Genomic DNA, 13,290 nt, shown 5'->3' on the forward strand with positions numbered 1-13,290 from the left:
CTGAGAAGGTGGGAAATTAAAAACACCATCCTCTTCATGCTGTCCAAGCCCCTTGGTAGAGCACAGTCTATCTGAAGCATGGAAATAGAGCATCTTCTATTGAACTAACAACCTTGTGCACTTACACTGGGTGTCTGAGTACTGTATAATCAGTTGCCCACGGGAATTTTGTAATTGCAAGATATTTAACAAAATCCCCATCTATCTTGCAATGGTTTGCAATTTGGACTAGTCCCCACACTTTACTTCATAAACCCTCCAAAATCCGTTTCTTATTTCTAAAAGTTTTGCAGAAACCCATCAGGAAAAATCAATTCATCCATCCATACATAAAAAACACACATTTTCAATCCCATCTTGTCCTTTAAAGTGAAAGTTCATTTGTGTTATTGTAATTTACCATTTTCACTGTGACATTTTCTCCCAAGAAAGAGGACTGACCCCATCAGACTCCTCACCTGCCATAGTCCGAGCAAGCCCAAGAACTAATGGTTTAGAGGGAGGATATACGAATCTCACCCAATAATTTTGGTTATTTTAATTAAATTTATGCATATTCTTCCCTCTGAAGAATTTGGGGCATCTGTATTAGTGAGAGAAGGAAGAAAAAGAGAGAGGAAGAGAAAATGGGTCACCTAAACAGAGGGACTGAGAGGCTTCATTAGGATACCCGTTGCAGTCATTCTGTGGTCATTCTAATTCTGCCTCAGCATTCCCATTCAGCGCTCGTGGGAATCCAATATCTGCCTAACATTTGTGACCTCGTCAAAAACAAGAAATAACCAGGAGTCAGGTCACGCCGGTCTCACCCGCCACCACAGTTGTGACATCCTGCCACCGCTTTCTATTTATTCTGCCTAAATTAGCACTTCATCTCGCTCGCCTTGGAAAGAAAAATGTCAGGTTGTTTCTAATCCAAAACTTTGCAGGTTCTTGGTGGAAAGAAAAAAAATGCACCCTTTGTCTTTGTCAGTGAAAGAATTAGGATGTTAGCGCTGAGACAATTTGATGTTAACTGTGCAAAGGAATTAGATGTACCGTGTAATTTTGCCTTTCAAATATGATAGCTGAGCAGATGGAACAGGGCAAAGCTCTGTCAAAGTTTCTGCACTTCAGAAGTTCCTCCTCCCTCTCACATATCATTTGCCCTTTCTCATTAGCTATAATTCTCCGTATCGCCCTCTCTCTTCTTCACCCGATAACGCCCGTTCATTTTTCTCCGTTCCCCTCTGTGTTGTAGACGCTTCCTTTCACTTGTTTCACTCCCTCAGTCAGCGCTCTCTTGGCCCCAAGCGCAGTAGACTCTAATATGTCTTTAAAAGTAGGACACCACTGAGTAATTTGTTGCACCTAGCAAATGATAATTCACAATTGTCACCATATATCCATGACTACAGGGCCACCCCAAGCACACAATAGCATCTGCTTCTCAGGAGAACAGCCATTGTGCTTTTTTTTTTCATCATTGTATTGTTGAATTGAATTTGAAAATATAGGATTATTTCACAAAGGCATGACACCATTTCACAGCAGGGATGTTTGTACCCTTTGTGTAAGCTGCGTCATTTCACTGCCATTACATGGAATTTGCTGTGTTCTAGATTGCTTACAGCCACCTTCTGTTGTAGCTGCTCTTCCTGGCAGTAAGCGTGAAAATATATCTGCCTTAATTTTAAGCTTTTATGCTGTAATGTTGAAGGCTTAGTAAAAGCAGTTTCACAAGGTTTGGCCTCTCAAGAGACTGAATGCCAACATTTAGTATTAGTATCAGCAATATGTAAGCAATAATGTTACTTGTATTATTTAACTGTCAGTTTTATGGTTTTGGTGCTTCTTTGTTAGTGTACAGTTTAAAGGGGGTGAAAAAGGCATTAACAAGTCAAATACAGATGCAGGTCAGTAGCATTTGAGGTGGCCTTGACCCATAGTAGCAGTTAGTAAAAGCTTTTCAGTCTGCCGTCTTAGTCTTATGGAAGTCTATAAATAGAGTATTCCTACTGTTACAGCTTCTGAAACACAGGATTGCACTTAAGCTCACATTCATACATTTAGACTTAAATAAGTTTTTTCCAAATGCAGCACAACAGGCTGTCAACATAAGGCTGGCATGTTCTCGCCCAACAAAAGTTGACACTGTCAATCCATTATTACCCAAAGAAAGTCATGTATTACACATTTCTTAAAGGTAATGCAGTCTGTTATATAATATTTATTACTCCCCATGTAAAGTAATTTATATGGTACTATGCTACTCGTTACATTATTTCTGCTTATTCCGTCATATAAAATGAAATGCATTTACTGTAGTACAGTAACTGGAAGTGTGTGATTATAGTAACACGTCATCACACCCAGCACTGTTTATGATGTGCTTTGTTCCGTACCAGCTCTTCTCCCTAAATGGACATATCTTCATCTTTAATGGCTAAACACTCCACTGTGTTCACTTCTAGTCAAGCTATTCTTGATCCCTTGTCTATACTGCTTTCTAGGAAGATCACACATAATGTGGTGCGTTAAACAATCAAAGGCCTGCACTGTGAAGCCAGATTTTATCTCTTTTTCACACCTTTTTTAAGATCACCAGGTTTAACCCTGCTTGTATGGTTACTGCTCTGAAGCACATCAGAGATCAACATGTGTGAAATTACTACCTATTTGCCAGTCAGTTCAATCAAAATATGATCAAAATTCATAAAAGATTCCTTGAACCTTTGTGCATGGATAGTAGGACTATCTAAAGTTTTTGTGTTTCCATGATGAGCTTCAGTAATAAATATAGATTCTTAGACGCGGCTTTATTTCTTTATTTTTTCCCTGGTGGCTGCAAACAATTACTTTTAAACTATTTTACTTTTTGTATGCATTAATATATGATGTACTTTCTGACCTTACATCAAATTGGAGACAGTCTATGCTTGAACTGAAAAAATAAAAACTAAAACTGTATTTTAAACATTCATTTACTGTCAGATTCTCTTGTGTCTTTAAGATAAAGTTGTTGTTTTTTGACTTGCAGTACAAAGTTTGCGCTTTTGCCAGATTTCTTTTAAGGCTTCAAATAGGCTAGATTTTATTGATCTGAGGTCTTTTCCAGTCTCACTAATCAAAAACTTTTCAACCACACACACATTCCTACAGTTTTTTTCTATCATACTGTTCAGTGTTTGTGCTCTCAGACTCTACAGACTTTGTCTGCAGCAGCAGTGCTACTTTCAGCCTGTGTTATGTGTTTAACCTCTTACTAGTTTTCCATAGTGCAGGCTGCCAGTGCACTTATTCATATTTTTGATTGGGCTGATGCTTCCTGCGTCACCTCTTTTGTGTGAATGCGCAGAGGAAACCCCAGGTTAATTTAGGGAGCTGATAATCAGCTTCATGTGCCTGCTTATTCTGATTGCCAGTGTTGGTGTAACTGAATTCAGATAAGGGAAAGGTACCCAGCATATGTTCAGTTCACTTCATAGTAGCACAGGCCCCAGGTCAGGTTTTGTTGTTTTGTTTTTTGTTTTTTTCAGTCCATTCATACCCACATTGTAATAGAACTGGACCAAAATCTGTGCAGTATAATCTTCTTTATTAATTTCCTGTATTGTTGTTGTTGTTGTTTTTGTTGTTATAGGAGGTGGAAGTAAGATTATAACTTTTTGTATATGTATTCCTCTTGAAGCATATGTACTAATTATTTTAGCTTGTGTGGCAGTACACAGCTATTAATTACTTTATTAATGAAAGCTACTGTTTTGAATCTACAGCTTTTCATTGAGTGGCCTTTTGGGCACGTCAGTCTCAGGTTGGGTTGGACTGGACACTAATTTATACTAACCCTGATGATCTGAAATAAGGTTCATGAACGTTGTGAGACTGAACCACAAACAAAGCCTAGTTTGCTTTTTTGTTGTTGTTGGGGGGTTTTTTCGGTTGTCAGGTGCATTTGATTGAAAGACGTGCTCCTGTTTCAGTCAATAAAAGTGTCTACGCAGGCTGTGCAGCCTGACACGTGAAATGTAGATTGAGCTCTTGCTGGTCTTTTGATGGAACGCTTTAGTCACAAAATTTTACACAGGCTGTTTATAAAAGTCAGATGATTAATCTAAAACTACAAATTTAAAAAGCAGAAAAAGATAATATGATATGCTATAGAACTGAGAAAAGTTGGTTCCTGCTTAAGTACACAGGCACTACCACTTCTGTTAATTAAAAATAAATATTAGCACAGGAAATCCAGTTAAAATGGACAAAAAAACCCTTTCACCATATAATGAAAAGCTTTATATGTGGAACTCCTTTACTGTGATCTAACATAAAGGCAGCTGTCTATCATTTTCTTTGTTTCTGTGTGTGCTTCACAATAACTTGTCATTTGTTCAAGGTTATTCTGTGTCGTCTCTATTAGAGTGATAGTTTGAAATTGACTTTAAATTCCAAGGCATTTTTTGAGTGAAATACTAAACTACAATATCTGCATCCTGTTGAAGAAAATGAAGTAACAGAGCACTTTATAGAAGAAAAGGAAATCATTTGTATGCATTGAGCCCAGTGGAAAATTAAACAAGTATAGCGAAGGGGTGCTTATAACCAACAATGTAATGCTTGAACCAGATCATTTGCTGAAATAGAAATACTCATACAGATATGAGATATAAACTGGGTGAATGACAGCCAATGACAGTTTCATCTAAAGCGTATGGCAAGAGTTTATATAAGAAGAAAACTTAAGCTGGGCTTCTTGCATCAGCAAGGTCTCTGACAGGCAGAAAGCGTTGTTCAATGAAAGTGAGTATGGCAGATGAAAAATACAAAAAGCTGACTTACTGTTCTCTGAATCTAAAAGATGCCCGGCAGCACCATCAGCACAGAACTGGCAGAAACAAGTGGGTACATCCATCTAATGTGTACAGTCTGGTCATAAGTAGACTTTACTGAATCAGTGCTTATTAAAGTTGTATTTATGGAAGTCTTTGTGAATGTGGAAATAAAGCAAAGTGACGCTTGAAAATATAAAAACTGGGTCTAACTGAAGGCAATTTCGTTGGCAAAGTGCTGAAGAATGATGTTTTTACCGGGAAACACAGTAGAGGGTCTCTGAATGCTTTAGAAATCAATTGCTGCAAATGGAGCGAGGGGCTTGGTCAGAGTTAGTGACCTCCTCATTAATAAGAAACATAGACAAAATCTCATTTGTCGTCCAATACCACCAGAGAGGCATCTGTTTGTCCCCAACCTTGAAAATGAGTCATAAAGAATTATTTTAGTGGCACGAAAAAGAGCCGAGTCGTGTAACAGATTGTTTGCCCAACACAGAACCCTTCAGTCAACATCAGTGAGTCAGTCTGGGGATTCACAAAGAGGCAGAAGTGACTTAGAGTCCCTAAACAGACGTAAAAACTGTAGCAGGTTCACAGGGATGCTAACAACATGGGTAAAAAACTGTACCCTGGTGGACCTGGGGAGAATTCATGTTTTGGGGGTTTTCTTGTAAACCATGGTTACAAAAAAACTGATTATAGTGGATAGAGATTATGTTTTTCCTTTTCTGCATTTTTATTGAATAATAAAAATGGTCCCCTCTTACTAAAAATATCCTCACTTTACAGCAAGTGCTTAAAGATTTTACTCACTATTCTCACCTGGATGTACGGTGGGGATAAATGTCTGAGAATGCCAATAGAGGAATCAAATTTTAACTCACTGTTTTGAATCAAAACCCAAGAGACCCAGCTGCATTTGCTATAATAAACCGAGACGTGAAGGAACACCAGAGCTTTGTAATCCGACACAACTTGAAACGCCAGACAGCTGTACTTACTTTTGATTTTTCAGAAGTGGTAATTTTATGTAGTTTAGGATTAAAGTGAGTGTGTGTCTGAACTGCCTACCTGTCATCTTGCTTCTTCTTATACAGGTTGTTCAATGGGTGGAGGAACAATTGGGTTTTGAATGCAGCTGACTCATTATTATTTTACTGTATACCTTTTCAGCTTAAAAAGTTCAAGAGCAGCAGGTCAGTTTTGAAGTTTCATTTGAATTATGCAGGCATCTTGAATCCTCTCAAGATGTTTGATCATCCTTGTGGGGTCAGATTTAATCCTCACCCACTTTATTCCCTTTGTGTAAACTCTTAAACGCTAGAGGTGCACACACACACGCACACACAAGCATGCAAGTTGTAAACAAGTTGGAGAAGTTGTTTAAGCAAGACTGTGCCATTCCACTCTGAGAGTCCCTGTTGCCAGCTTGACCTGCAACAACCTCCTTAACGTTCTGGGCCAATTTTGATCAGTGCCGCACATACACTTCGAAAGAGTAAACATGTTTACAAACTGAAGTATGCTGCTGAAATATATTTCTCTAAAAGGGAATGACACTTCTGGTGAACATATGATCTTGAAAGATTTCACACTTTACTGACACTGTAAAAAGAGATGGCGCAGCTTGAGGACGGTTGCGTCTGCAGATAAAGTTTGTAGGTAATCATGTCAGTGTTGTCCGTGGCTTAACTGTGACACTGCATTTAAAATAGGCTTAAGAGACATCTGATGCCCACTCTGCTGCCCCGCTGCCCCACTTGCCTTGATTTTGAGTCTGAGTGACAGAAGCCTATGAAGAGTGTTTCATACATGCTGAGTGAAGCCAAACCAAAGTAAGCGGAGTTCCACTGAGCTGCCCTGGTTAGGGTTAGACATCAAAAAATTATCTGGGCCATTGCTGTGCAGATCAGTGCAGAAATAGTTTGGTTCATGGTGTGAAAGGGCCATGTGAAAGCACTTCAGTGACCTAAATAATATGCTACCATGCCCAGAACCATTTCCACCACCAGCAGAAACCTTTAAGGTGACGTCCAGACGTAGCACCTAGAGATGAATTCCCTTCAAATTACTATCAACATTTTGACTCTCTCTGAATAATCACTTTCAGCCATTAACATAAAAGGGCTTCAAAGGCTGCTCTGAAGGGTTCCCATGGGAGTCCTCTCAGAGTTTCAAAGCAGCAAAAAAGGTTTGCAGACAGGCTTTCACCAGTGGGTGCCACTTCATTGCATAAAAGTCACAGAAGAATCTAAAGTAACGTCGTGTCCACCAACGCAGGACAAACATAACTCGTCCTATGTCGCTGTGCAAGATCTGTAAACTGAATTGGTTGCACCAACACAAGCTTTCTCACTGATCTAGTTTCCAGACTCTCCCTTTCCTGCACAAAGCTGCTGAGGCTTTAATTACTTCTGCTGGGCCAGCACAGGTGAAGCACATTCTCACTAACAAGGTGGTTTCCAACCAGGGAGTACTGAAACCCAACAGGAAAACAACATGATTGAGGGGGAAACCAGTTCCCGCAATAGAGGGTAACCGATGCTTATAATAATCCTCTGCACAACTCATTTCACCAGCACTGTAAGATCATTACAGAGGAAACATGTTGCGAGTGGATGGGAATCGAGGGAGGAATGTGTCATCGACTGAAAATAAAATGCTAGCTTGCCTCCACACGTGATGCACGTTCATTTGCAATAGTGCACATATATGCAAGCGAACACAAGTCTGAACTCAGATCACACACTTAGATCGTCAAAGTCAGACAAAGAAACACAATCTTCAAATTTTGCATCATTGAAGATCTCACCTTTATAACCTAAAAGCAACTTGTGATTACAAGCCAAGGAATGCACAGCATGACCTGGTTATGATTTGCAAACAAATCAATCTTGATATTTACATCACCAGATTCTGCAGTTAATGTATGCTGCCATCACCGTCTTTGCCCTTGTTTGGTAAGTCGGTCAGCAGCACAAACACAGGAGTGGTGTAATAGCACAGACCAGTGGTGACTCTTTGTTATGGCATCTTTTGCCTTTTGCCAGGGACTGATTTATTCTAATCATCTTGATATTATTAATAGGCTTTTCTATAGCATTCTTTCAATTTGATTTTAATGTATTTATTGCTCATTATATTATTTATTTGGGGATATGCAGAATTTATAGGCTAGCCTGACTTACAGTGCTTACAGTGGCCATCCCATCAGATACACCAGAAGTAGTAGAAAATAAAAAGAAGAAGAAGAATTATAGATTTAAGTTGAAAATGTTCAAAATGTTCTTTTTTTTTAAGTGGCTGATTCACAGCATGTGTGTAGAGGACTTTTTGTCAGATTATTTAAGTTCAATAGAAGACAAATATCATCATCAACAGAAGCAGTTGTGGAAAAAACCCTGTAATCCTTTCAGATCCACACTGATTTCCCTCCACCAGTGATTTCTTCTTTGCTACATCTTGATGTCACTGGAGTCACAAAACATGGAAAAATGCTGAAGAGTGACATCTGTATATCTGTGTGCAGGTCTGTGTGTGCACATGCATGTATGGTCTGTTACATTAAACATGCCTCCTTGCTAATATTCTCACATGGACCTTTAATCTGCGAGTGTGTACTTTTCATACCAAGGTGCTGCATGCTTTTCCCACTTGGGCATTTCAGCCCCTGTTCCACTCACAGCCTGTACGTCTTGCTGGCATGGAAGCCTTAAAAGCCTTAAAAGCTCCCGGTGTAGAAGTTGAGCCACGGCTGTCCATTTGACCCAGACTGCTTTTGGAACAACTGAGCTGCACTAGCTGAACTTGGGTTTCAGATTGGAAGCTTTGATCTGAATGCAATGATATAAACACACACACACACACGTATCAATGCAAAAATGAGTGCAGGAAGAACATGGAGAACTTAGTTGAAAGTCAGAGTTGTCTTTAAGATCAGTGACTTCTTTAAAGCTAAAGCTCTGCTCTTAATTCCTTTCCTTCTCCTTCTTTCTCTTCTCTTTCCTTCCCCAACCCCTTTGCTTTCTCACTGTATCCTCTCTTCTCTCTTGCAGGAGAATTCTGGGGAGATTTCTTACTCTTTCATTCCTCAAGGATGAAGCAGCGCAGTGTGTCTGTGCACTGAAACAGGTAGGCAATGATTACCACACTGAACGTCAAACAGACACATGCACACACATGAACATTTACTGTCAGAAGCCCTTTTTTCCCCAGGTGAGTTTTGTGTATGATCTCTTTTGCTAAAAGGCTGCACCATGACCACTAAGGAAGACACAGCAAGGGAGCACACAAAGATAAAGAAAGGAATGGAACCTTTCTTCTGAGAGAATGTAGAAAACTCAGAGGGAGATTCATCATAAGGCCCAGAGAAAAATCAAGTGAAGACGTTGATAGGATGAAAGTTTAACCAAACATCAGCTCCCCACAGGAGTAGCAAATCTGCTGCCGTCGCAGTGGACGGACCGGGAGAAAGACATGCAAAGAGACAGACTGACAGACGGGACAAGACAGAGCGGCGATCCCCAGCTGTTTTTAAAATGCTGCCTCTGATACATTATTGAATATGCGGCTCTCTAACGCATCGCTGAGCTTTCCTCTCATGTTAGTGCTCAAGTTTGCATAGCGTCACCATTCTAAATATAAAGCATTCACTCACCCCCTTTTATTTTTTGCTAAAAGATGCAGAGGCTGCACGTAGGCTGTGTGTTGCTCTGAGAGCCACTTTCCTTTTCTGAGGCTATAGCTGGAGTTTGAGTTGAGTTTGTGTGTGACTCATTTTGGTACCAAGCCTCAGCAAACTTTACAAAAACCAAAATAGATATCATCAAACTCCTTGAAAGCTGGCTAGATGGTGCATAGAGTATACTGAAGCACGATGAGCGCTTCACTGGGACTCGTATGTACTGTTTGCTGAAGGAAGGGGATTGATTTTGCTGCTCAGCAGCAGGAGGAATACGGCAGATCTAAGACACCTCATTTTTCTTAGTTCATATTTTTCTAATATTATTTAATATTGTGAATTTCCATGGATGTTGCGAGGCCAGAGTCCTGAGACTTATATGTTTATATTGTGGAGTACCAGGTGTAATCTACAGGTGGCAGCAGAGCAGCATACCCAGCAGAAATGTTTCTGGAGCAGACTTTATTGGCTCATTTTAAGCGGCAAGGGCTTTTGTACAGTAGGGCCTTCATAAACCTCTGTGGCATCATTGCAAGTTTTCAAGCAGATCATTCTTCCGGTCCTAGAAAAACAATATTCTTCAATAATCTTCTCTTGCAGCTCCCACTTTCAAACTTCATGTGACAGGATGAACCATGAGCAAAGGTAATAAAGTTTGCTTTCTTTAACTGTTTCTGTGCTTGTGCGCTTCATTAGCGTATGCAGTGGCATGCACATTTTAAGGGCGTGTGTCTCTGTTGTCTGACAGATGTTGCAATGGCATGATTAGTCCTCTGTGTGTGAGGTTGCTATAGTGACTGTGGGTTGAGTGTTGGGGAGGCCAGAGTGGAATAGAAGGGGTGCTGAGGATGAGAAGAGGGGGCGGAATAGGAAATGAAGTGTTTGTTGCCTCCGGCCTGCGTGTGTTTCTTTTTCTCGTTTTGTATGTGAGAGTGGGTGTGTTTGTGTGATGTTTATGTCTGTTTGTTTGTGTATCTGTATAAAGAGCACAGCATTGAAGAGACACTCGTCTGTGTAATTGGGAATTTGATCAAGATAACTCACTCGAATACACAGTCAATCATGTGCGCACACACACATATTCTTTCTGCGTAGGAGCGACATAGACAGGGATCCTGTGATGGCTGAAGCGTGGGCTTGGGGTAACCTGTTCTGCCTCACAGACCAACACTATGAGTGGGTCATACTTATCACTTAAACTGCCACGTCAGTGGAGCTGTTTAGCAAACTGGTACAAGCAAAAGAAATGCCCTCTGGTTCTGTGAGCACAGAGATTGTACAACACTAGTCTGAAGCACTTAAATGTAAGGCTGCAGAGTAGGACAGTATCAACAGTATTACCCTGAGGGTACCATCTTCCACGAGGCCTTGTCAGACCAAAGTGGGGATCCCTGAGATTGACTTTTAGATGTTTTGTAACCTTTTGTTTTTCCTTTTGTGAAGTAAGAGACGGTTTTGGAGTTCTTAAACATATCTTGTTGGTTGAACTGCATAAAACTCAGACATGATTTACAGGTTTGTTTTAACGGGAAGTCAAAAGCCACATAGAGATGATTGTGAACTCCCTTATCATTTTTGTGTTGCTATTGTTATAACAATAGTGAGATCAACTTTTTATTACTTGATACTCTTTCAAGTACTTGAGCTCTCTCTGTGTTTGATGTTGATTCTGAGTACTGACCCACAACCTGTGCATTCCTAGCCCTTGTATGAGGTTCACGGTTTTGTTGTGCTCATGTTTACTGATCTGGTGGAGAAGCAATAATTTAGAGAGTATATTTAAAGGCTGAGTAATGTTATCTTATCTTCAATTACAACATATGAAGAAAGAATTCATGATTAGTTTCTTCTTTTTTCTGCATTGGTAATTTTTCGTCTTATTTTGAAATTGCCATTTGTTAGGGAATTCTTAGAAAAAGCTGTAGAAAGTCTTTTCAGATCCTTATTACGCAAATTAGATTTTTTCCCAACCTATTACAATCTGGCTTTCAAAAGCAGCACTGCACTGAGACTGCTCTTTTGAAATTCTATAACAGTCTTTTGATGGCTTCTAATGCAGGGATTTGTTCTGGACTCATTCTACTTGACCTCAGTTCCGCATTTGATACTGCTGATCATAAAATTTTACTTAATAGGCTTAAGTTTCTGGCTGGTCTCTCTGGCTCTGTGTTACATTGTTTTTTTTCCTATTTATATATTCCTCTGACAAGACTTTCTCTGTTAGGGTGAACAAGTTCTTCTCTGATTATGCCTCCCTAACCTGTGGGGGTTCCACAAGGTTCAGTACTGGGTCCATTATTATTTTCTTTTTACATTCTTCTCCTAGTTGGCACCATTAAGTATTTTTCTGATGTTTCTTAACGTTTCTATGCAGATGACGTTTAGCTGTATATGTCTTTAAAACCTCACCAGCTGAATTGGCTGTTCGCTCTAGTCTCCTCTTTAACCCACATTAGTGACTGGCTCTCAAGCTATTATTTTGTTCTGAACACCGCAAGACTGAGGCTATGATTATAGCTTCTCCTCTATTATATACGAAAATCAGTCAGGCTAATGCTTCTATTTGTTCATCTGCTAGGTCCATCATTTGAAATATTGGCATAACATTTGATTCCTCTCTATTTATTGTTCCTGTTTCTTTCATATCAGGAACATTTTAAAATGCTACGTATGGTCTCTTTGGCCAAACCACAGATAATTGTTCATGCATTTGTGTTATCATGCTTAGATTATTGTAATGCCCTGTTTACTGACTTAGATAAACCATCTTTTTGGGGGCCTCAAACAGGCAAAAAACGCTGCAGCCAGACTATTAACCCATTCTAGTAAGGGAGCTCTGCACATTATTGCTATTTTATTTATTAATTATTATTTAATATTTATCTTTTATTTTATTTTATTTCTTTACCAGTAGATTTTAAAATCTGTTTTAAAATTATTGTACTTAGATACAGAGCACTCAATGGCCAGGATCCATAGTATTTAAATAAACTTTTTACTAAACACACCGGTCCTTCCAGTATTCGATCACAGGCTCAGAATTTGTTAGTTGTTTCTTGTATAAGATTAAAAACTAGGGCAATGGACAGCCTGTGGCACCAAGTCTCCCATTTTGTATTGCTATTACAGCAGTTGATTTTCTTGTTTATTTTACTCTGTCTTGTTGTACAGCGCTTTGTGATTGCTTGTCTGTGAAAGCGCTTTATAAATAAACTGCTGTGGTGGTTAACATGTTTACCGTAGATAAGAAAGTTCCCCCGTTTGATTCCAGAAGGACACACAAACTCAGCCTCAGCTAGTGTACTATTAGTGCCAGTCCCAAGACAGTTGAGAGGGTTGTGTTAGGAAGGGCATCCGGCATAAAATCTGTGCCAAATCAAACATGTGGATCCATCCGCTGTGGCAACCACTTGGGAAATAAGGGAGCAACCAAAAGAAATTAGTGGTATTTTTGTCAGCTGCAGTGCACTTATCAATACAAATACAGTTCTGGTTTGGGATAAACCACTAAATGTTTGCCCTTTTTAAAATGCACTGTAGGTTTATGGGGTGCACAATCTCTGATCCCAGATTCTTGATTTTGATCATAAATAAAGAATAAAAAAGTGAATAATTAAAGATATGATATTCAAAACCAAACGTACTCCCATATAGGAGACTTGTCTAAAATATGAATAGGGAAGCATGTTAAAATATCTGGAAATCTGTATTCCTTTATGTAAGGATTTCTCTGGTAATAAAAACTGACTCAGCTGCTCACTACTCGAGCAGTAAATGAATACAGAATGTTTTTATCTGTGC

At 39.4% G+C, this 13,290-nt stretch overlaps 1 protein-coding gene across 1 annotated transcript in view; it reads left to right on the forward strand.

Annotated features, from left to right (window-relative positions):
- ptprdb (protein tyrosine phosphatase receptor type Db) overlaps nt 1-13,290 on the forward strand; it is a 147,993-nt gene that overhangs the window by 31,995 nt on the left and 102,708 nt on the right. The window contains exons 4-5 of the mRNA XM_039613748.1: nt 8,864-8,939; nt 10,090-10,134. The gene's annotated coding sequence lies outside the window, so the exon portion shown is untranslated. The remainder of the gene's footprint in view (nt 1-8,863; nt 8,940-10,089; nt 10,135-13,290) is intronic.

This window comes from Oreochromis aureus, linkage group 6 (assembly GCF_013358895.1).
Source record: "Oreochromis aureus strain Israel breed Guangdong linkage group 6, ZZ_aureus, whole genome shotgun sequence".
NCBI lineage: Eukaryota > Metazoa > Chordata > Actinopteri > Cichliformes > Cichlidae > Oreochromis > Oreochromis aureus.